Here is a 7,500-nt window from a genome sequence, read left to right on the forward strand (position 1 = left end):
TGTGACAGCTCTTAAAAATGTTCACATGATGTTTAAAGGTGTACAGGCGGTCCAGCCTCTTTGCAGTGACTCCAGGTGTGTTGTTTGTCATGTGTGTGGAAACTTCCCCACAGATCTATCAGCTCATGTGCTTCAGTCAACTGTCTGAACCTGCGTGATGAAGCAGGATGAGGCTCCTGCTGGTTTCTGTCCAACAGTGGGTTTTCAGTGCAGTTAAAATCGCCTCCTAAAAACAAATACTCAACACTGCTGCCGTTCCTTATGGTGTCACATAAAACATTCAGCACTCCTCATTTTCTACATTACTGTGTGTTTCCTGTATCAACATTACATCCATTTGTTTCAGCTGTTTCAGTTTAAAAAAAGCAGCTCTTTTGTTTTCATCTCTGGCCCTATTTAAGTTCAAAGTGCCTGTTTTAAAGTCACACATGGAGAGAAAGAAGCTCAAGAACAAGAGAACAGCAAGACAGGAAGAAAGAAATAGCAAGAAAAAGGAACCCAAGCTCCTTGGTTTAAGCAGCAACATCATCATCATCATCATCACCATCAGCCCTTATTTGTGCTTTTACTTTTGGTATCAGTTTCTTGAGACGATAAATTTCTTTCTCTGTCAGCACATCATCTCCAGAGCTGACTGAACTTTTTGTCAGGCGCCTCGCTGAGTCAACAAACCTTTTTAAATCTGAGAAGTAATCCTCTACTTTCACAAGCCTGGCTGCCTTAGTTCCCTGCAGAACCCTCTTAATGTCAGCAGGAGTGTACTGGCTCTGCTGGTCTTCCTGGCTCAGTGTACTGGCTCTCTCACACTCTGCCTGCACCTCTCCTGCTTTTGTCACTTTACTGACTTTAAAGGCCTTTGCATCACTTTGCACCGGCTCTGAACTCTTCCTCTTCTGTGACATTGTAAACCAATCATCAGACATGTCTTCATCTTCAAAGAAATCCTCACCCCGACAGATTATCGTTTGTTTCTACCTTTTCATGAGTTTCAGTCACAGTAGTTATGTTTCCTGCACTGTAGTCAGGCTTCATCTGTTCAACTTTGTTTCTTTCTCATTTACTTCATCAGTTCGTTTGTTGTCTCTTTTCTGTCGCTGATCCTTGCCTTTCTCTGGCATTACTCTACCATCATTCTCCGGGGAGGCACCGTCTGTGGGAGCGCCACCGACACTGGGCCCTGTCCGGCCGCTGCTCCCCCCTTCTCACTGGACAGGAGCGAATTCGATGCCCCTCCACACCACAACCAAAACACTTCATGGTGTCTGACGAAGCAAAAACCATGTAATTAAACCCATCTATTTTAAAGTTAAATGACAGATTGAGTTCATCTGTGCTGTCTTTCAGGACCATGAAAACCTATCTACGGTGACATACCACGTTTGAGCAAAGGAGATTTGCATCCCAGAGAAACCATTTTTATCGGGGAGACGAGCTGTCCGAACCGGGACAGTTCTTTGGCCAGCACTTCATTTTTAATGAACGGGGGAGCATTAGAGATGATTACTTTACGGGCTGGATTAACAAGCTGGGGAACAGGAGTGAAAGTATCCTGAATGACTACACCTGACTCAACCACATCACTGACTTTGTCTGTACTGTCCAAAAAAATGACAATCGCCCCATTCATGCGGGAGGCGGACTTCACGCTGCCGTAGCCCACCACCTCTCCCACAGCCAGGTCGGCCTCCTCCACCCAGCAGTTCACTGCCGGCACCAGTTTGACTGCATGACGGCGAGTCAGCCTCTCAAAGTCTGCACCGGCCTCCATGACGGGCAGACTGCAGCCACGCTACCAAACCAAACTACACCTGCAGCTACACACACCTGTCAGGAAGCCAATACAGAGAAATAAAGAAAAACACACACATAGAACAGCAAAAAGAGAGAAACTCACTCACGCTGAAGCCACGCTACCACTCCACACTCCACCATTCACTCAGAGAGAGAGAGAGAGAGAGAGAGAGACAGACAGACAGACAGAGAGAGAGACAGAGAGAGAGAGAGAGAGACAGAGAGAGAGAGAGAGACAGACAGAGAACATGTCTGTGACCTGGGGCAGCATGCATTATATAGTATAGGATGAATTAAGCCATGCAACATTTACGTAAATGTATGGTGTGTGTGTGTGTGTGTGTGTGTGTGTGTGTGTGTGTGTGTGACAGAGGCACAGAGACAAGCTCAGATGAAAAGAGTCCAGTCGGTCACATGCTTTGAATTAATTAAACAAGTGAATAAATACTTCAATGTGCTTAATGTCATCTTCATCACCACAGGAGGAACATCTTCATCACGACGATATGAAGTCATGAGGGCTGGAGAACGTCGGTCTCGGTTCTCTGCTGCCTGCCGGCTGCTGATCCTCTCAGGTGTGTTGAGTGTGTTGTGACTCTAATGGCTCTGGTTCTGCTGGTTCTGTTGGTGCTGCTGGTTCTGAAGTGTTGACGGGTCAGATGTGACCAGCAGGGGGAGCCTGGCGTGTCGACGCGACACGCCTCATCTGATGGGTCAGTGATTGTTGATGTGGATTTTTTGCGTTTGAGTTCATTTCTGGAACTGTTGAGTCGCAGAACGCAGAAGCTCGGAGAACACACTTCCTGAGGAACGTCGGCCTCAGGCTGCTGGTCAGACTGAGGAAGATATTTGAACATTCATCTACCGCCCAATCAATTCCCATCAGACTAAATGAGATTAGCAGAGAAAATGCCGGATGGCGCTGAGGTCAGACAGACTGGCAGACAGACAGACAGGCAGACAGACAGACAGGCAGACAGAGAGACATGCATTTACATCATTTACATATATGTTTTGTTGTACTTCTGGGTCAGATGTTGGGCACATTTCTTCTGTCTGAAACACTAAATAAGTTCCATGAAATCAAAATCTGTCCTTCACAGCCACAACAGCGGCTTCATTTCCTCTCTGTGGCTGCTAAATCCCTCACTTTCCCTTCACTTGATCTTCATTGTCTCCTGTTGGTTTTTGTTCGGCATCTGTTTCTGATCGAGGCAAAGAGCCGAGACAGACGGCAGACGGAGGGACACAGGCGTGTAAACAGACATTTAATCTTAAAAATGCCACTTTAAACCAGGACAAAATGGCACCTTTAAAAATTTAAGGAGATTCAACAGGTGAACCAGAGATCACAGACTTCACCTGAGAACACCTGATCAACCAGGTGAAGAGCTCTGCTCCAGAATCAGATTTATTCTGCACCCAGTCAACAAATGAAAACATAAACACACCACACATTATCATTATCTTTCTATTTAATCTCTGAAACGTGTACAGAAGGCAGACAGACACTTTGATCTAATGTGATGAAGCTGTGCCGCTCTAACCCTAACCCTCTGAGGACTGTCCCATTGCTCCTCAACGGATCCTGGTGTCTGTTCTGACTCGCTGCTGCCCCCTGCTGGCTGCTGCGCACATCGCTGTTATTTCTTCTCATGCTGCATTCACTTGCACTCAAACACTGGAGACAAATCCAAAGTGAGTTCATTGAAACTCGGACAACAGAGTTTCGCTCTTGTAAATTTCTGCCCAGTAACAACATTTCTTTTTTTCTATTATTATATTGCCCAAAACCCAGTCTGCAACTGAGGTGGATCGTGACCACAGTGCCGCCTGTTTGAGCCCTAAAGCTGTTTTTAGAAAGCGGCTGGGATCGGACAAACAGAACGCAGGGTGGATTTCTTTTGATTGCAAAGTTAAGTTTAAAAACTATCACACAGATCAAAGCTTTATTATTTCTCAAAGGCAGAGCAGAAAAATTCTGATTGGACAAGTTCAACCTGAACAGATGGAGCCAAAGAACCAGACTGACTCCCATTGAAAGAAAATGCAAAATAGTATGAAGAAGTGAGTTACTGGGCTAGCTCATTAGCCTACATGGCATTTAAACTAGCCATGCAAGCATGTAATTGGCTAGTTAAGCAAGCTAGCTAGCCTGCTAACCTTCAGACGACATGAAAGAATGAGTGAAGGAAGCAGAGCAGCCACGCGGGGCCAGCGGTGGCCATGTGCCGCTGTCACCACCAGGGGGCTCCAGCAGGCCGGTAACAGACACGGAGGTGTCTGACAAAAAGACACCGCCTCTTCAATCTTCTATTGTTTTTATTTAAATTCTGATCGAACGTTTCTCGTCGCCAGTTAGCTAACTTTCACCCTGAAAAGCTTTGGTTCTTTAGCTCCGCCCACTGAGGTTGAACTCAACCAATCAGATCATTCCTGCCTGTGCAGAACTAAAACTCCAGTCTGTATGTGATGTCGGCCATGTTCTCGGAGGCCGTCAGCCTCAACAAGACGTGTGGTCGTATCTTCAGGCGGTGGAGATGTTTCTGCTCGCGAGCTTCACCGAGAGCTGCAGCTTGTAAAACTAAAACTGCATCATCGCACCATCTCGTCCACGTCCTGTCACAGGAAAGGAGTCCTGGTCACGGGATCGGCAGGTCAGCCGGTCCCACGGCGTCTCATGCAGAAAGTATTTGGGAGTCGGGATGAGAACCAGGTGGAGGTGAAGTGGCTGCTCTCCTGACATGATGGAGCTATTAAAGGGAGTTATGGTGTGTTTTATAGCTCTGAGCTGCATTCCTCCTCTGCCTCACAGACAACAGCCACGACGCAGCTATAAAAGGGACTTTCCACCTAATTTAAGGATTCATGCAGCATTAGAGTGATGAGACCAGTTAGTCATCTGGGACAGTCTCCGACTAGAACGCATCATCTCCGACCGGGCCGCATCATCGGCCACGTCTTCGACCGGGCCGCGTCATCAGAGCTCCACTGTTTGTCAAAGAAAATAAAAATCAGAGGTAGCAGTGCAGAGTGAGTTGAGGTGCAGAGCCGGAACTGGAACCCTGGAATGCGTCGTGTTTACTTTCACTTTGAGTTGTGCAGCATGTAACTCACTTCAAACCAGGGGTGCTGCCAGGAATTTTGGGCCCCATGAAAAAAAAAAGTATATATATATATATACACTATATTACCAAAAGTATTCGCTCACCTGCCTTTACTCATACTATGAACTGAAGTGCCATCCCATTCCTAACCCATAGAGTTCAATATGATGTCGGTCCACCTTTTGCAGCTATTACAGCTTCAACTCTTCTGGGAAGACTGTCCACAAGGTTGAGGAGAGTGTTTATAGGAATTTTTGACCATTCTTCCAAAAGCGCATTGGTGAGGTCACACACTGATGTTGGTCGAGAAGGCCTGGCTCTCAGTCTCCGCTCTAATTCATCCCAAAGGTGTTCTATCGGGTTCAGGTCAGGACTCTGTGCAGGCCAGTCAAGTTCATCCACACCAGACTCTGTCATCCATGTCTTTATGGACCTTGCTTTGTGCACTGGTGCACAGTCATGTTGGAAGAGGAAGGGGGCCGCTCCAAACTGTTCCCACAAGGTTGGGAGCATGGAATTGTCCAAAATGTTTTGGTATCCTGAAGCATTCAAAGTTCCTTTCACTGGAACTAAGGGGCCAAGCCCAGCTCCTGAAAAACAACCCCACACCATAATTCCTCCTCCACCAAATTTCACAGTCGGCACAATGCAGTCTGAAATGTACCGTTCTCCTGGCAACCTCCAAACCCAGACTCGTCCATCAGATTGCCAGATGGAAAAGCGTGATTCATCACTCCAGAGAACGCGTCTCCACTGCTCTAGAGGCCAGTGGCGGCGTGCTTTACACCATTGCATCCGACGCTTTGCATTGCACTTGGTGATGTGTGGCTTGGCTGCACCTGCTCGGCCATGGAAACCCTTTCCATGAAGCTCTCTGCGTACTGTACTTGGGCTAATCTGAAGGTCACATGAAGTTTGTAGCTCTGTAGCAACTGACTGTGCAGAAAGTCGGCGACCTCTTTGCACTATGCGCTTCAGCATCCGCTGACCCCTCTCCGTCACTTCACATGGCCTACCACTTCGTGGCTGAGTTGCTGTTGTTCCCAAACGCTTCCATTTTGTTATAATAGAGCTGAAAGTTGACTGTGGAATATTTAGGAGCGAGGAAATTTCACGACTGGATTTGTTGCACAGGTGGCATCCTATGACAGTTCCACGCTGGAATTCACTGAGCTCCTGAGAGCGGCCCATTCTTTCACAAATGTCTTGTTTCACAGTCTGCATGCCTGAGTGCTTGATTTTATACACCTGTGGCCAGGCCAAGTGATTAGGACACCTGATTCTGATCATTTGAATGGGTGAGCGAATACTTTTGGTAATATAGTGTATATATATATATATATATATATATATATATTTACTCGATGATGGTTTAATAATATTATATTAGTTTTTACCTAATTTTTGGGGCCCCTGTCAGGCAAGGGCCCTTGGAATTGTCCTAACTTTTCCCCCATATATGGCGCCCCTGCTTCAAACCGCCAAAATTGAAATGCCTTTTCCACCAACGAGGAACTATTTCTGTTCTGGTTTGTTCACCAAATATTGAACCGTTTTTTGCATTTGCAACATATACAGAAAAACTGGTTTTCAAGCTGCAACCAGAAAACAGTGGTTCTCAGATGGGAACCAAGTGGGCGAGTGGGCGAGGAAAGTTGGTTAAAAACATTTTGCCAACTATAAGCAGCTGCAAACACATCGTAAATAAAAATGTTTTAAACGGGCCTTTCTGAGCAGCAGCAGCGTTTCCTGACACTTCCTGCTTGGTTCTCCAGGATAGAGCAAGCACCAAGAACCGGCTGAAGAACCAGCTGAGGAACGGCACCAGTTACAGTTTATAATCCTCAGTCTGAACCATGTCAAGCTCAGATTATGGAGGTTAATTATTCCAGCAGGTGTGAGGGGGCGGGCTCTGAGCTGCAGGTGACAGCAGGCAGGTGAGGTGTGTGTTTGTGTGTGTGTGTGTGTGTGTGTGTGTGTGTGCGTGTGCATGCATCTTGGAAACAACCAGAATTACTAGCACAACAAGTACAAGAAGTGGGCTACACACAATTACTTACACACACACACACACACACACACACACACACACACAAACACACATGCACACACACACGCACACATCTGGCGTCTGGACTCATGGCTGCATTATTCAGGAACCTTTTACTATGATTTATTCACAACACACAAGTGTGTGTGTGTGTGTGTGTGTGTGAGACATTGAGAGAGTAAAAGTGTGAGACAAAGTTGAGTGAAGGAACACAACATCACCTAGCAGCTAACAAGGATGGTGTTATTATTATTATTATTGTTATTATTATTATTACTATTATCCTCCATCCAGGATACCACCCAACAAAATCCCAAACCCTTCCGCTTCAAATAAATATTCTGTGAATGTGAGGAAAAAATGAGTGATGAGTTTTTAAGAAAATTATTTATTAATAAATAAAATTTCTATATCATTCAAATATTCTTTGTAAAACTGTAAAATTCTCAAATGGATTAATGTATGTAAATATACAAATGTGCATCTTTTCCTTTCCTTAAAACTTTTTTATTGTACAAGTAGAAAAGAAATACTGAGGAAATGAAACTGCAG

At 45.6% G+C, this 7,500-nt stretch overlaps 1 protein-coding gene across 1 annotated transcript in view; it reads right to left on the reverse strand.

Moving 5' to 3' along the window:
* abcb6b (ATP binding cassette subfamily B member 6 (LAN blood group) b) overlaps nt 1–7,500 on the reverse strand; it is a 29,926-nt gene that overhangs the window by 8,683 nt on the left and 13,743 nt on the right. The gene's annotated exons all lie outside the window — the stretch shown is intronic.

Source organism: Myripristis murdjan, chromosome 21, assembly GCF_902150065.1.
Source record: "Myripristis murdjan chromosome 21, fMyrMur1.1, whole genome shotgun sequence".
Classification (NCBI taxonomy): domain Eukaryota; kingdom Metazoa; phylum Chordata; class Actinopteri; order Holocentriformes; family Holocentridae; genus Myripristis; species Myripristis murdjan.